The sequence below is a fragment of the Petromyzon marinus genome, chromosome 56, assembly GCF_048934315.1.
Source record: "Petromyzon marinus isolate PM22_M1 ecotype Great Lakes invasive population chromosome 56, UKy_Petmar_22M1.pri1.0, whole genome shotgun sequence".
In the NCBI taxonomy this organism is placed as follows: Eukaryota; Metazoa; Chordata; class Hyperoartia; order Petromyzontiformes; family Petromyzontidae; genus Petromyzon; species Petromyzon marinus.
In genome coordinates this window covers 7,190,332-7,208,081 of record NC_133722.1, presented here as the reverse complement: position 1 = coordinate 7,208,081, position 17,750 = coordinate 7,190,332, and the positions used below count along the sequence as shown (strand labels likewise).

Here is a 17,750-nt window from a genome sequence, read left to right as displayed (position 1 = left end):
AAGTTAATATTGTATCTCGTTATTAATATCTATTATTATTCTTCTTCTTCTCAGTTCCAAATTAATTTCGACGATAATTCGTGAACGCATTCGGGTTCATTGAAGTCAGTTTGAACATTTGTTTACAAAAAATATAATAACAACCACGTGTCCTGACTGTTGGGCAATGTTATATATGGCGGACCGTTTTTGTATATAATGTATATGTTTAACAAGGAGTAGGCTTTCGTGACCAATATCATCCATAAGAGGTTTTTTGGGAGGTGGATCGAGTGAATATATAAATGTGTCGTTACACCCGCCACCACCCGACACAGCCAACTAGTAAGGGTTCATCTTCTTGGTTCTTTCGGTAGAGTCACGTAGAATGAGAATAAACCAATTAAACAAAATAAGACAATAAAAATTCTCACGACGTTTCGGCCATAACACAGGTAACCTTCTTCAGGTGAAGGAACAGAACTTAGAACACTATTACATACCAGAACCTTAGACCAGTCTTAAACGCCTAAACCTTAGAACACTCTTACACACATAAACCTTAGACCAGTCTTAAACACTTAAACCTTAGAACAATTTTACACGCATGAACCTTAGACCAGTCTTAAACACCTAAACCTTAGAACACTCTTACATACCAGAACCTTAGACCAGTCTTAAACACCTAAACCTTAGAACAATTTTACACGCATGAACCTTAGACCAGTCTTAAACACCTAAACCTTCGAACACTCTTACATACCAGAACCTTAGACCAGTCTTAAACACCTAAACCTTAGAACATTCTTACATACCAGAACCTTAGACAAGTCTTAAACACCTAAACCTTAGAACACTCTTACATACCAGAACCTTGGACCAGTCTTAAACACCTAAACCTTCGAACACTCTTACATACCAGAACCTTAGACCAGTCTTAAACACCTAAACCTTAGAACATTCTTACATACCAGAACCTTAGACAAGTCTTAAACACCTAAACCTTAGAACACTCTTACATACCAGAACATTAGACCAGTCTTAAACACCTAATCCTTAGAACACTCTTACATACCAGAACCTTAGACCAGTCTTAAACACCTAAACCTTAGAACATTCTTACATACCAGAACCTTGGACCAGTCTTACCACCTAAACCTTATGATACTCTTACATACCAGAACTTTAGACCAGTCTTAAACACCTAATCCTTAGAACACTCTTACATACCTGAACCTTAGACCAGTCTTTAACACCTAAACCTTAGAACATTCTTACATCCCTGAACCTTAGAACACTCTTAAATACCTGAGCCCAGAATGGCAATTGTCTACCGGCCCCCCCCCTTCCTCCCCCAAAGGAAATCTCTGCCCCCCCCCTCTGCCTGCTCTGATGAGTTCGGTGTGGCTGATAGCGTGGATGCAACTGGTAATGCCGTCCAGAATGTCAGCATGTTGCAATGTCATGATGTGAGAGGGAGGATGTGGAATAAAACAAATATCTATTTCACGTAAACAAAAACAGGGAAGGAGGATTTGAAACATTGAATAGACACGGTGGACAAATGACGAGTAACCGTTCGCGTAACGGATATCAGCAGTGTACGCAACGAGACCATGCATACGAATCTGGAGAGAGGGGCAAAGTTAGATGACTTGGACGTAGAATGAGAATGCTGGAGACTGAATGTGTGCTCACTGGGACAATTAGAGGTACCATAACAATAATGATTAATGAACGCAGTTTTATTTTTATTTTATAAATCGCCGTTCAGATTGGTCATCTAAAAGCGCTGTACATCAGTGATACAATTGTATTTAATTATTGTTATACCAGGTAAGGGCCTCACTCAGTTATATTGCTATTTTTCAGGAGCGCCCTGGCTATCGCAAGTGATAGCTCAATGAAGTTGGCTCATCGTCGTGTGGAAATTTATTTAAGTGCCAAATACTCTAAATGTGGAGGGGGGGAAAAATCGGACTCGGAGAAAAATCCACGCCACCGCGAGGAGAGAGCCAGAGAGAGACACGCAAACTCTAAATATACAGCAGGCATCAGGGTCGGGATCGAACCCACGTCTTCCTGCGTACCAGACGAGGTAGTTAACATCTCCTAGCCACCGTGATGATGAGAGAGAGAGAGACACGCAAACTCCAAATATACAGCAGCAGACGTCAGGGTCTGGATCGAACCCACGACCTCCTGCGTACCGGGCGAGGTAGTTAACATCTCACCACCGCGGCGCCAAGAATGTGTATATATATATCCACAAAATAAAGGAATCCAGGGGGAAAGACAGCGAGTTAAGTTGCGCACGAGCAAGTCGCGTGCAACCGGGAGTGTTTCAGTGCAAAGTTCTCGAGAGAAAAAAAAAACCGGTCACGGCCGCAGCCGAACGTGGAGGGATGCCCCAGCGCTCTCGGACAAGGAAAGCGACTCACGCGAGTGTTGTCACCGGCGCATCGCACTCACTCAGGGCGTGCGCAGCGAAGAGAGGCAACGACTGTGGTGGTCCTGCTGGGTTGGTGGGTGAGGGGGTCGTCTCTCTCTCTCTCTCTCGTCGGCGTTGTCCGTGCGGCTTGCTCTTCTGAAGCCAATTCCTCTCGGCCCGCGCCCTTTTATAGCGAGAGGTGCGCGCGCGCCCGAACCAACCACGCACCCCCCCCCCACACTCCAGCTCCCCCACCCCCCCCGTCTTACCTAGCCAGGGGGAGAAGGGGGTGGGGAGAATGGTGGGGGCTTGGTGGGGGGTGGGGGTAGAGGAACATGGGGGTGGGGGGTATTGGAGATAGACACACAGAGTGAGAGAGACGGATGAGGAGCAAAGGGAGACGTGGAGATTGGTGGACGTGAAGCGAAGAGGGACTCGCGCAGAGAGACGCCGGGAGAAACGGAGAGCGTGGAAGAGGCGCGCGCGCACAGAGAGAGAGCGAGAGACGGGTAGAGCGAGAAACACGGAGAGGCCAACGCATGTATGTGTACGTGTGTTGAACTTCTTTCGCACCGTACGCAGCCAACCGTGCTCATCGGAGGTGCGGGGGAAAGGACAACATATTACGGGTCTCTGTGTGAGTCTGTGGGTCTCTGTGTGAGTTTATGGGTCTCCGTGTGAGTCTATGGGTCTCTGTGTGAGTCTATGGGTCTCTGAGCGAGTCTGTGAGTCTCTGTGTGAGTCTACGGGTCTCTGTGTGAGTCTGTGGGTCTCTGTGTGAGTCTATGGCTCTCTGTGTGAGTCTATGGTTCTCTGTGTGAGTCTACGGGTCTCTGTGTGAGTCTATGGGCCTCTGTGTGAGTCTATGGGTCTCTGAGCGAGTCTGTGGGTCTCTGTGTGAGTCTATGGGTCTCTGAGCGAGTCTGTGGGTCTCTGCGTGAGTATATGTGTCTCTGTGTGAGTCTATGTGTCTCTGTGTGAGTCTTTGGATCTCTGTGTGAGTCTATGGGTCTCTGTCTGAATATATGGGTCTCTGTGTGAGTCTGTGGCTCTCTGTGTGAGTCTATGGGTCTCTGTGTGAGTCTGTGGCTCTCTGTGTGAGTATATGGGTCTCTGAGCGAGTCTATGTGTGTCTGTGTGAGTCTATGTGTCTCTGTGTGAGTCTATGTGTGTATGTTGACCTTCTTTCGCACCGTACGTAGCCAACCCTGCTTGTCGAAGGTGCGGGCGAACGACAACAAACTAAACGCAACAGCAACAAAAAAACGCACTTCTAAAGAAGTGAGTTTGTCAATGTAGATGATTTACAAGTGCATAGCTCAAGTGACTTCTCTTCCTAACATAGGAAGGAAGAGCGTTCCAGACGGCCGCAGGTGCGCAGCTGAAATCGCGCGACTTGGGTGAACGCAGCCGCTGGTGCCGCTGTTGCTGCTGGGATGGCCTGGCTGAGCGTCACGTGGTGATGGTTGTGTGGCTCCTAGATTGAGATGAGCAGCGAGGTATTTGTGATTCACTTGTGGCGAGCGCTTCGTGTGTTGTCATGAGCGCGACCCTATCACAACGTTTATTCGTTCGGGAACCGATTTAACACGATATCGTCCACGATACAGGTTTTTTGGGGGAGGGGGGGAAGGGGTTAGAGAGCGTAAATATATAAATGTGTCGTTAAACCCGCCACCACCCGACGCAGCCAATGAGTAAGGTTCGTCACGTAACGTTGGAATGTTCTAGCCCACGCTACGTGACATTGGCACGTTTTGTAAACGTACCGAATGTTTACGAATTGGCTGCGTCGGGTGGTGGAGGGGTTTAACGACACGTTGATATATTTACGCGCTCTAAGTCAACAGGGCAAAACGATCTGGTGTCGTGGGCCGCTGCTGCCGCCGCTGCTGCTGCTGCCGCGAGGATAACCGGACGAGTGTAGCGTGGTGATCGATGGCTCCGTCGCTCTTCGACGGAGATCGGCAGCGAGGGATCGTGGCGCTTGTTTTGGTTGTTGTTGTTGTTGTCTGTGCCCGGTTGTTGTTGTTGTTGTCTGTGCCCGGTTGTTGTTGTTGTGGTTGTCTGTGCCCTGTTGTTGTTGTTGATGTTGTTGTTGTCTGTGCCCGTCACGAGCGCCCCCCCCCCCCCCCCGGTGGCCTCCCAATGTCGGAAGCGCCACTCGCGTCCACGTGCTGTCGAGCGCCGCGGTGCGCACGGAGCACGTGGAGCACGTGGAGCACGTGGTGTGCACGTGGAGCACGCTGAGAACGTGGAGCACGCTGAGAACGTGGAGCACGTGGAGCACGCAGTGAGCACGTGGTGAGCACGTGGAGGACGCTGAGGAAGTGGAGCACGTGGAGCACGTGGAGCACGTGGTGCACGTGGAGCACGTGGTGCACGTGGAGCACGCGGTGAGCTCTCGATGGCATCGCCGGAGGCGGTTGGCTGCGATCCCAACCGCGGCGCCCGGCAGAAGCTTCTCTGGGGCTCTCCGCGCGGTTGTTCTGAGTAGAAGCGACGTCTCAGTGAGTGAGTGTGTGTGAGTGAGTGTGTGAGTGTTTAACTCGTGGTTTCGTGGTAATTAATTGAAGGTGGAGGGGTTACCAGCCCCTCGCTGGTAACCCCTCCATGTAGCCCGCATGCCCAGCCACCGCATGCCGAAACAGCTTTTGTTCGACCGGATCGAGGGGGCTAAATGGGCGCGGCACGGGCTAGAGAAGAGATGGAGTGATGTGGTACAGGAGGACGTGGAGCTGAGTGGACTTGCCGATGACTGGTACCAGCGGTGTCAAGATCGGCCTCTGTGGAGGAGGCTCGTGAAGGACGCTACTGGGCAGTTGGAGGTAGTCGCCCTCCAACAACAACGGAGAGCGGAGGAGCGACGCTCATAACAACGAGCGGAGCGCCGGGTGGCTAAAGCACAGCAGGTTGGCACAGTAGGGGGCACAGGTGGTGCATCAGCCAGTGATCTCAGTCAGTCGACCCGTGGCACCTGGGTCTGCCCCGTGACCTCCTGCCAGCGGGCGTTCGACACTTCACGTGGCCTCAGGGTGCACATAGCTTGGCACAAGCGTCGTGGTGACGTCACCGCCACTTAGTGGCGAATGGCGGTTGTTGTTGTGTGAGAGTGTGTGAGTGTGTGTGAGAGTGTGTGAGAGTGTGTGTGTGAGTGTGTGTGAGTGTGTTAGTGTGTGTGAGTGTGTGTGTGAGTGTGTGTGAGTGTGTGTGAGTGAGTGTGTGTGAGTGTGTGAGTGTGCGTGTGAGTGTGTGAGTGAGTGTGTGAGTGTGTGTGTGTGTGATTGTGTGAGTGTGTGTGAGTGATTGTGTGAGTGTGTGTGAGTGTGTGTGTGAGTGTGTGAGTGAGTGAGTGTGAGAGTGTGTGTGAGTGTGAGTGTGTGAAGAGCCACACCCTGTTGTTTGGCAGTCTGCTGCCCCGAGTAGAGGACTGTCCACCCCTCATGGTGGCAGGAGCCAGAACCGGTCCACCGGACCTTCTGAATGCCACATAGATCCAGGCGGTACCGGTCCAGCTCCCGACAGAGGAGTGGCAGCCTATCCTCCACAGTGAGCGTTCGAACATTCCACGTGGCCACCCGTAGTGGGTTTTCGTTGTTTCTGAAGGAGCCCCGAGGGTAGATATTCAATCTCCTGGCTCCGCCAATTGGGGTTTGGCCAGGAGACGTCATAGACGCCTGGCCCCCCGGGGCCTCCGGCACAAGGGTATTATTTATATATTTAATTCGCGGTTAAGTGGTAATTAATTGAAGGTGGAGGGGTTACCAGCCCCTCGCACCCGTCCAGAGCCCCCGTTTAGCCCCTGAGGTGGACACAGATGCCATGAGGGGAGGAGCCAATCGAAATTGGACCTCCCCCCACAGCACTATCCGCGACAGAGTTGCCTGTCCCGCACCGCGAGGAGGTAGGGGTTTGTTTTTCATGATGCTGGCACCTTGTCTGGAGTGATTGGAGGGCATGGGCCAGATCAGCTCAATAACAACAGTAGGAGGCTGCTAGATTTTTGTGCAGCCCATGGGCTTGTAATTACCAACACGCTGTTCCGGCATCGGCGCATCCACACAACATCATGGATGCATGCCGGGTCCAAGCAAGAACATCTGCTGGACTACATAGTGACAGACCAGCGGATGCGAGCCCATGTCCTTGACACCAGGACCTACCGTGGAGCTGATCTGCCCTCTGATCATCGACTAGTCATCTGTAAGATGCGCCTGCCATTCTTCCACTACGGTGGTGGGTGTACACCCAGGACTTCATTCCAACCTAAAGTGGCCTGGTCTCAGTTATCTGATGAAAGTTGCAAGCGATAATTTCATCATCGTTTGCGGCTGGGATTGGCATCGTCCCCGACTCCTCTTGATGTCGAGCGTCAATGGGCGAGGTTTAGGACTGTGACTCATGCAGCTGAAATGGCTGCTTTGAGTACGCTGTCCAGACCTCCCCAGAGACCCTGGCTGACAGAGGAGGTGTTCAGGATGGTTGAGAAAAAGCGACAGGCCCACTGTCATCGGCTACAGAATCCCACGTCAGAGAATGAGGAGGCTTACCGCAGCCTTCGCTCGGAGGTTCGGAGAGCCGTGAGGCGCTACAAGGATGGGTGGTGGTCGCGGGTTGCTGAGGAGATGGAGTCTGCCTCAGTGGCCCGTGATCACAATCTCTATTTAACTCCATCAAAAAAGTAACCTGCAGCGCCACACCTATTACCATCATTAGGGGAAAAAACGGTGATCCAATCTCCGACCCCCAGGAACAGGTTTGCAGATTTGCTGAGCATTTCTGTGAGGTCCTGGGGGAGGGAAAATCCCTCAGTCAGGAAAACATCGTGGCACAAAGTGAGGATGACCCTGTTGAGGCTGCGGTGCCTCAATTATTGGAAGAAGTCACCCCCTGTGAGTGGCTGGCTGAGGTGCCATCTGTTGAGGAAGTACTGAAGGCGATCCGGAGTCTGAGACCAGGAAAGGCAGCGGGCAGAGATGATCTCCCAAGCGAAATGCTGAGGGAGGGTGGCGTTTGTGCACAGACTGCCCTATATGACATCATTACAACAGTCTGGACCACTGGATGGGTTCCGCAGGATTGGAAGGATGCCCTGGTGGTCCCCCTTTTTAAGAAGGGGGACCGCACAGACTGTAACAACTACAGGGGCATCTCACTCCTCAGTGTGCCGGGAAAGGTCCTGGCAAGGATTATTCAGCATCGCCTTGCCAGGCACGCTGAGGAGAGGCTTGCAGAACCCCAATGCGGTTTCAGGAAAGGGCGGTCCTGCACAGATGCCATATTTTCTATCCGTCTGCTACAGCAGAGGTGTAGGGAATTCCAACAAGACCTACATCTCTGCTTTATTGACCTGGTCAAGGCCTATGATACCATCAGTAGGCCTGGGCTCTGGGTTGTTCTTCGTGCTTTTGGAGTACCTGACCCTCTGCTCACGATCATTAAGGACCTTCATGATAGTGAGCGGGCCCGGGTAAAACTACGTGGCCGGGAGTCAGAGCCATTCCCTGTACACCTTGGGGTGCGACAGGGATGTCCTCTGGCTCCCACATTATTTAACATCTATTTTGACCACGTAGTTCGTGAAGCCTTCAATAGCTGTACCGGGGGAATCTCCATATGGTACAGATATAATGGGAGGCTGATCTATGCCCGGGTGCGGTCAAGAGATGGCTCCCTATTGCTTAACCACGTTATGTATGCTGATGATTTGGTAATAGCTGCTCATTCAGAGGAGAAGTTGGAGACGCTGCTGCTGAGACTGGAGCGTGCCACGCAGAGGTGGGGCCTTACCATCAGCCCCACCAAAACTAAGCACCTGCCTGGGTATTTTGTACCATCGGACACTCCACCCCCACAACTCCCAATCGGTGATGGGGCAGTTGTGGAGAGAGTGGAGAATTTCCCATACCTGGGCAGTGTGCTTATGACTGGCTCCAGTTTAACAGCAGAGGTCTCACTCCAAATCAGTCGAGCGGCAATATCTTTTCATTGGTTGCGTAACGCTGTGTGGAAGATATCTGGTCTGTCGCTCCGCACTAAGCTTCAGGTCTTCTCGGCCACGGTCATTCCCTCCCTTCTCTACGCTTGCGAAACATGGACCCCCTTAATGGAACATCTTCGCCTGTTAGAAACATTTAGGCTGGCCTGCCTACGATCCATCCTGGGTTTAACCAGGCTGGATTGTGTGAGGAGCTCACAAATCCTTGAAAGATCTGGGCAAGGTCCCACCGGTGAGCTCCTCCAGCAGGCAAGGCTGCGTTGGCTGGGCCATGTACCCCGCCTGCCTCAGCCACCGCATGCCTAAACAGCTTTTGTTCGGCCGGATCGAGGGGGCTAAACGGGCGCGGCCTGGGCTAGAGAAGAGATGGAGTGATGTGGTACAGGAGGACGTGGAGCTGAGTGGACTTGCCGATGACTGGTACCAGCGGTGTCAAGATCGGCCTCTGTGGAGGAGGCTCGTGAAGGACGCTACTGGGCAGTTGGAGGCAGTCGTACTCCAACAACAACGGAGGGCGGAGGAGCGACGCTCACAACAACGAGCGGAGCGCCGGGTGGCTAAAGCACAGCAGGTTGGCACAGTAGGGGCCACAGGTGGTGCATCAGCCAGTCATCTCAGTCAGTCGACCCGTGGCACCTGGGTCTGCCACGTGACCTCCTGCCAGCAGGCGTTCGACACTCCGCGTAGCATCAAAGTGCACATGTCCTGGCACAAGCGTCGTGGTGACGTCACCGCCACTTAGTGGCGAATGGCGGTTGTTGTTGTTGTTGTTGTTTTGAGTGCGCGTGAGTATGTGTGAGTGAGTGTGAGAGTGGGAGTGTGAGTGTGTGTGAGTATGAGTGAGTGTGTGTATCATCGACGTCTCCTTCGCATATCCGTCTCTCCGTGTAAAACCGCAACAAACAAAAAAAACAACACGGACAAGCGGATTCTTTACACAACCCATGAGGACAAGCAAGAACAAAACTCCGGGCCGGTTTCGACACGCGAGTGCCTCATCAGCAGAGGCACGCTCGCTTGAATGGGTGCTGGCGAACTGCGAGCTGTTAATAGCCAAGGATCATCATCGTGTGTGTGTGTGTTTGTATGATATGGCTCCTTAGTTCTCCTGTCTACAACGACGCCAATTATTATTTTGAGTTATGACATTTAAAATATATATTTAGCGTCGAACTACAGGATCCCTCCCCCCCCCCCCAATACAGTTAGACCAATGCTCCCATAGGGTTGAGTGTCAATCACTGGTTCCCATACAGCCACACCAATGCTCCAATAGGGTCCAGTGTTGATCACTGAGTCCCATACAGCCATACCAATGCTCCCATAGGGTTGGGTGTTGATCACTGGGTCCCATACAGCTAGACCAATGCTCCCATAGGGTTCAGTGTTGATCACTGGGTCCCATACAGCCAGGCCAATGCTCCCATAGGGTTGAGTGTTGATCACTGGGTCCCATACAGCCATACCAATGCTCCCATAGGGTCCAGTGTTGATCACTGGGTCCCAAACAGCCAGACCAATGCTCCCATAGGGTTCAGTGTCAATCAGTGGGCCCATACAGCCATACGAATGCTGCCATCGGGGTTCAAATGTTAATTGCTGAGCCCCGCAGAGCCACGCTCAGAAATGTGCTAATAATCCACATGCTGTTGTCTGCTCAACCAAGTTAAACTTAACCAAGTAAAGCTTAGTTTAATTTAGTTGAGCTTAGTTTAACTTCGCATGCACACAACGCATGCCGTTGTCTGCTCAACTAAGTTTAAGTTATTAAAGGTATTATTATTATTAGAAGGTATTAGTTGCTCCAAAGGGCATTAGAGATGGAACTCATCTCGATGTTGATCAAATTGTGCTTTTCCCAGTTTGACCTTTCATCGATTGGGCTTATTTACTCAAGAAAGCTTCTCTGACTTGTCTCAATTACTTTTATTCCAGGAGGTTCTCGACTCGCTTTTCGCAGCAGGGGGCGACGCTTTCCCTCTTGTTTAGCGATATACAGCGCCGGTATTTGAAAATAATGAGAATCAAAATGTAACTTACATTTTTTTTTACAAAAAAGCTAATTTTTAAAAAATATATATTGCGATTTCGATTTACGAGCTGTTTTTGTTGTATCAGCGTCTCTGTTATGGTTTAGTGTTGACGCATTTCGCTGTTCGTCGGAGTAAGCGGCGGTGGTGTTGATTATTGTTGAACGAAACCCGACTTTAGGAGCTGCTTGGCTCACCACGGGACTTCAAAATACACTGAAAATGAACTCCAGCACAGTGATGTTTCGTGTCGCGATGTAATTGTCTTGGGGTTTTTGTTGTTGTTGTTGTAAATTTGGAGAGGGAGAGAGAGATATAAACTACCCCCCCACCCCTCCAATGTTTTGAACGTGACGCTAACAAATGATGCCCCCCCCTCCCAACTAGTGAGACGAGAGGAGAGAGGCGCGGATGAGACGTGGAGAGACGTAGACTAGAGACAGAGATAAGGGTGAGATGAGAGAAGATCGACAGAGACAAGAGAGAGATGGGAACGAAGTACAGCGTTACATACATTCACTTTAACACGTCGTTGTAGGCTTTCACGACCACTATCATTGCGTAAATATATAAATGTGTCGTTACACATTCAGCTTCATTTATTTGGTATTTAGCCCTGTGAGCCATTCGGCTCTTGAATCGGGTGCAACCGCAACTAACAATAAACAAAAACATGAACAAGAAAACATCTTAAAGTGACTGTGTGCCTTTGTGCAAACAGAAAATCCATGCTGTACTAGTAACGAATTGGCATGTTCTGTTTACGTGACGCTAAACCTTAATCATTGGCTGTGTCGGGTGGTGGTGGGTTTTAACGACACATTTAGATATTTACGCGATCTAACCCACATAAAAAACCCCTCTATTATGCACAAATTCCTCGCTGCTGATCTCGTCTAGGAGCTACACAACCATCACCACGTGACACTCAGCCGGTCATCCTGGCAGTCTTAAACACCTAAACCTTAGAACAATCTTACACGCATGAACCTTGGACCAGTCTTAAACACCTAAACCTTAAAACACTCTTACATCCCTAAACCTTAGAACACTCTTACATACCAGAACCTTAGACCAGTCTTAAACACATAAACCTTAGAACAATCTTACACGCATGAACCTTGGACCAGTCTTAAACACCTAAACCTTAGAACACTCTTACATACCAGAACCTTAGACCAGTCTTAAACACCTAAACCTTAGAACACTCTTACATACCAGAACCTTAGACCAGTCTTAAACACCTAAACCTTAGAGCACTCTTACATCCCTAAACCTTAGAACACTCTTACATACCAGAACCTTAGACCAGTCTTAAACACCTAAACCTTAGAACACTCTTACATCCCTAAACCTTAGAACACTCTTACATACCAGAACCTTAGACCAGTCTTAAACACATAAACCTTAGAACAATCTTACACGCATGAACCTTGGACCAGTCTTAAACACCTAAACCTTAGAACACTCTTACATACCAGAACCTTAGACCAGTCTTAAACACCTAAACCTTAGAACACTCTTACATACCAGAACCTTAGACCAGTCTTAAACACCTAAACCTTAGAGCACTCTTACATCCCTAAACCTTAGAACACTCTTACATACCAGAACCTTAGACCAGTCTTAAACATCTAAACCTTAGAACAATCTTACACGCATGAACCTTGGACCAGTCTTAAACACCTAAACCTTAGAACACTCTTACATACCAGAACCGTAGACCAGTCTTAAACACCTAAACCTTAGAACACTCTTACATACCAGAACCTTAGACCAGTCTTAAACACCTAAACCTTAGAGCACTCTTACATCCCTAAACCTTAGAACACTCTTACATACCAGAACCTTAGACCAGTCTTAAACACCTAAACCTTAGAACACTCTTACATCCCTAAACCGTAGAACACTCTTACATACCAGAACCTTAGACCAGTCTTAAACACCTAAACCTTAGAACACTCTTACATACCAGAACCTTAGACCAGTCTTAAACACCTAAACCTTAGAACACTCTTACATCCCTAAACCTTAGAACACTCTTACATACCAGAACCTTAGACCAGTCTTAAACACATAAACCTTAGAACACTCTTACATCCCTAAACCTTAGAACACTCTAAGGTTTTAGCGCAGCTGAAAGCGGTGAACGCTTTCAGCTGCGCTCCTGCGGCCGTCTGGAACGCTCTTCCTTCCGATGTTAGGAGGAGAAGCCACTTGAGCTATGCAACTTTTAAATCATCTACATTGACAAACTCACTTCTTTAGAAATGTGTTTTTGTTGTTGTTGTTGCGTTTGGTTTGTTGTCCTTGTAAACAGAACTTGCCAAATTAGCGAAGGACTTCAAGTGGTTCGACCAAATGTCGCGTTCTGTTCACGTGGTAACCTCTACGAACCCGCCGTGTCGGGTGGAGATGGGTGTACGACACAAAGTTACACTTACGCGATCACTAACCTCCCTCACAACCCCACACTCCCCCCCCCGCCTCCAAAAAAAAAAAAACCTCTTTAGTATGAATATCAAACACGTTTACAGACCCTGAGCCAGACCCGACTCAACATTACAGCAGTGTCGCTAAGCATTTAAAACAAACACACGTATTTATATGATGCTGACTCTGTTGGCACTTGTCTCCAAAGTGCCAGGCTGCATCACATTCCGCCTCGGTGCGCTTTAAGCGTGACCACCTCCGACATTTGCCACGGATGAGCGGCATATTTTTTTTTTAAATGTAACACTCGCTATATTGACAAAAAAAAGGGAATCCGTCCTTAATGAGTAGGCAAAGTAAGGACCCAGACCGGGCTCTTAAGTGGAGTTGCCAGGTTGCATGCGTTGTCCAATTAAGTGTGAAATGTCAAATCAAGTGTGTGGTAGTGGCGTCAGGAGGTGTGTAAATGGGATTCCCGTGACAGCTGCAGGTGATGGTATCCGATGAGCCACGATCATCGCGGCTATTGGTGGAGCAGATGAATTGTCTTTCAAGGCACACGTGGTGTTAATAATGTAGTTTATTTATTTAAGGGCGCGCCACGGTGGTTGTGATGTCACCTCCCTCGCCTGGTATGCAGGAGGTTCGCGAGTTCGATCCCCAGCCTGACGCCTGCTGCTGTTATTTGGAGTTTGTGTGTCTCTCTCTCTCATCATCACCATCATCACGGTGGCTAGGAGATGTTAACTACCTCGCCTGGTATGCAGGAGGTTCGGGAGTTCGATCCCAACCCTGACGCCTGCTGCTGTATATTTGGAGTTGGCGTGTCTCTCTCTCTCTCTCCGTGGTGGCGTGGATTTTTTCTCCGGGTCCTCCGGTTTCCCCCTCCACATTTAGAATCAACGTCACGCGTTTAGAGTATTTGGCTGCTTATAAATTTACACGCGATGATGATGATCCACTTCGTTGAGCTATCATTTGTGGCCAGGTCGCTTCTAAAAATGATCTGCATAGCTCAGTGTGGGCCTTACCTGGCAAAGTAAAAGATCGCTGAGAGTTGAGTTTGGCGTAGCAGTTAAAATTGTGTTTTAAGGAACATGGCATTCATAATGATTATGGGTTTTATACAAAACAGCCTTGGCAGAAACAATCGTGGGGTCCATTACAACATTGCAGTATGGCAATATGCGCGCACGCCTCGGTTTGTTTAAATAAAATAAAATAAATTCGATTGAAAGCTTTCGTGACTGCAAGGATTCATCTTCTTTGGTTCTTTCGGTAAATTCACGTAGAATGATGAATAAAATAATAAAATAAAATAAGACAATAAAATTCTCACGACGTTTCGGCCACAGCACAAGTAGCCTTCTTCAGGTGAAAGAACGAACCTGTCGGGACGACAGTGCTTCAATAAGCGCTGCTAAGATTCGTAGCGTCTTTTAAGTAAAGTCATTTTACGTGACTTTACCGAAAGAACCAAAGAAGATGAAAAAAATAAATAAATGTCAATGCGCAGCCCTGCAATGGCTCTATCACGCCACTGCTGGCGGCTGAAGGGCCCCCACTCAGGGGAGGTCTCTTCGGCATTTGGTCTCCTCCTCCACGTTGACCGCACGTGTTGGAATGGGAGGGCTGTACCCACACTGCCCCACCAAACGCAACCTGCCTAATCAACTGACTGTGAACCCGGGCGACCCGAGTTCGATTCCCGCTCAGGGCCACAGACATCGGTGACGAATATCTAAAACCGGTTTAGATATTCTCCCCTAGGTCGACTCAGCCTCAAATGAGTACCTGGTGCGGTGTGTAAACTACCAGGGAGAAAAAAAAATGCGGCGGGGCGTGGTGATGGCCACCCATGCCCATCGTGTGCCGTTCGGGCCTTCTAAGGTACTCGCTAACAGCACTTGCCCCAATAGTCTGGTAAGGCTATATGGGGGATATTTGTCTTTGGTGTGGATGGAGGTGGAGGAACAACTGGCGGAGCTAGGAGTGGGGGGAGGGGGGAAAGGGAAGGGGTGGATTGAGAAACTTTTCCAACTGTTTCAGCTGCCGCTCCGGGAAATCATACCCAGCAGGCGACCTCCTGGATTGTAAGCTAACCGTTGCTACATATATTTTTTTACTTTACTATTTTATTCTACCAGATAAGGCCCACCTGAGCAGCTTATATTATAATAGCTCTTCTTTTTCAGAAGCTACATGTCTATCACGAATGATAGCCTTAGTGAAGTGGCTGATATCATCATCATCACGTGGCAATTTATAGCGGCAACAGCAGCAACAGCCAAACATTCTCTTAAATCTTTCCACGAGAGGGCATGTGGCAGCATCCCTGAATATTCTCTGGACAAAAAGCGAGGACAATTGACGGCTCGTGACAAACGCTGCAGCAGCAGTGGCTTTTGTGTGTGTGTGTGAAAGTAAAAAATCGCGGCCGAATAAAAGTTTTTTTTTTACGTTAGCGAGAAGAGAGTTTGACAAGAAGGCACCCAATTAGCGCGGAGGGCAAAGACCTGGAGAGAGGCAGTGGCAAGGCAGACAGACACTGATGGGACATCACACAACCGCCAAGAGGAGCCTCCTACTCGTGTGCAATGTTACTTTAGCAACGACGACAACCTACAAAAAGAAACCTCAACATCTTTCACTTTTAACAATCAACATTTCCACGGATGTATTTTCGGTTCGTTTTTGTTCTACAGTGGTGGCTTGCAGTGCAAGACCAATGGGGCCTGCGAGGCCGAGTTCTCTGCTTTGCCCATTGTCAGGTGGCTTATTTATTTTTTTATTCTTGATTTGAATCTTGATTTGAGGCTTTCGTGACTGCAGGAATCCATACTTTTTTTTTTTTTTTAAAACAAAAACTGAACACCTTTAACTTTTTTTCTACAAAAGTATGTTTTTTTTAACTAACAAGACGATATCAGGCGCACAACACACAGAGAGGATATGGAAGGGGGAGTTGGCTCCAGCACTAACCACACATTGCGGATCACGGTGTAATAAATAGGAACCTGTCTTAAACCGCACGTTTCAATAAACTATTTCAGTAAACTGTTTCAATAAACTGCTTCAAAAAACTGTTTCAATAAACAGTTTCGATAAACTGTTTCAATAAACTGTTTCAATAAACTGTTTCAATAAACTGTTTCAATAAACAGTTTCTATAAACTGTTTCAATAAACTGCTTCAATAAACTGTTTCAATAAACTGTTTCAATAAACTTTCAATAAACTGTTCCAATAAACTGCTTCAATAAACTGTCTCGATAAACTGTTTCAATGAACTGTTTAAATAAACTGTTTCAATAAACTGTTTCGATAAACTTTCAATAAACTGTTCCAATAAACTGTTTCAATAAACTGCTGCAATAAACTGTTTCGATAAACTTCTTCGATGAACTGCTTAAACAAACTGTTTCGTTTCGATTTAAAGCGTTCGTGACTGCAGGTATTCATCTTCTTGATTCTTTCGGTAAAGTCACCACGTAGAATGGAGATAAATAAATAAAATAAAAATAAAACAATAAAATAAAATTCTCACGACGTTTCGGCCACAACACAAGTAGCCTTCTTCAGTCACGAAAGCTTTAAATCGAACTTTAACCGCCTCTACGGGGAGGGATTCCACATAACGTTGAGCTGTTCCTTCACCTGAAGAAGGCTACTTCTGTTGCGGCCGAAACGTCGTGAGAATTTAATTTTATTGCGTTTTATTCACTACGACTGCTGCCGCTGCTGCTACCCTGCAAAATGTCTTCGATCGACGTCGTTTCGATATTCGTCGTCGCGACTGTCAGGAACGCAACCTCGATGTAAACCGGGGTATTGTTGTGACTACCTACCCCTCTGGGCTGTATCACGTCAGCTTCCCCCCATCCCCACCCACACACAGGATAAATACAAAAAAAGCTGTCTCATAATCACGACACAAGTGAAATGCCAAGTTGGGGGGAGTATTTACATTATGAGACATCTTTTGCCAGTAACAAGATATAGAAATAGGTTTTACCCTTTTAACTGGCACAAAAACTGACACTTTAATTCAAGGCATCATGTTTGCAATAACCACAACACAAGCAGTCAAAATGCAAACAAAAGAGACAACTCTGATAATAATATTGGCACTGTCCTTGAATTTGATTGGTCCACACCCGAGACGGCTTTTCTTAGAGCCTAGTCTCCACTGGTGTTGGACCAGAAGACGCCAAAAGGCCAACACCAGTGGAGACTAGGCTCTAAGAAAAGCCGTCTCGGGTGTGGACCAATCAAATTCAAGGACAGTGCCAATATTATTATCAGAGTTGTCTCTTTTGTTTGCATTTTGACTGCTTGTGTTGTGGTTATTGCAAACATGATGCCTTGAATAAAGGTGTCAGTTTTTTGTGCCAGTTAAAAGGGTAAAACCTATTTCTATTGGGGGGAGTAGTTTGAGGCCACCGAACATGGAGTCCCCTTCACGACCTCTCTTCCCGGAGGACATTCATTCTGAAGAACATTCATCACGAGCATTTAGGCAGTCCCCTCCCGTTCCCCTCGTTATTCCCCTCTCCCCCAGGGGTATCAGAGCCTAGGGTGACACCACGGGGTTGTAGAGTTCATCAAAACAGTTTATCGAAACAGCTTATTGAAATCGTTTATCGAAAGCCTGTTCTTACATATATATATTTTAAAACTTCTACAAGGGCAGTCAGTGTGGCTTGTCCAATAAGTGCAACTCTGATACTCTGCACAACTATCCCTGATGCGTTGAGCGGGCGTTCCTACATCTTTTTTTTTGTATTTAAAGTACTCTTGGAAAACGGCATCTGACAATCGGGCAACGTTTTTAAACATTATATTCATATTCTTAGCTCTTTCGGTAAAGTCACGTTGAA

At 48.0% G+C, this 17,750-nt stretch overlaps 1 protein-coding gene across 2 annotated transcripts in view; it reads right to left on the bottom strand.

Moving 5' to 3' along the window:
* The window catches only part of LOC103091697 (neuropeptide Y), an 18,973-nt gene extending 16,395 nt beyond the window's left edge, over positions 1-2,578 (bottom strand). Inside the window, exon 1 of one of the 2 annotated variants that reach the window (XM_032975665.2) lies at positions 2,452-2,578. The gene's annotated coding sequence lies outside the window, so the exon portion shown is untranslated. Of the gene's footprint in view, positions 1-2,420 lie in introns of both variants that reach the window. The other variant, XM_032975666.2, reaches the window with a different exon arrangement.
* Between the last annotated feature and the right edge of the window lie 15,172 nt (positions 2,579-17,750).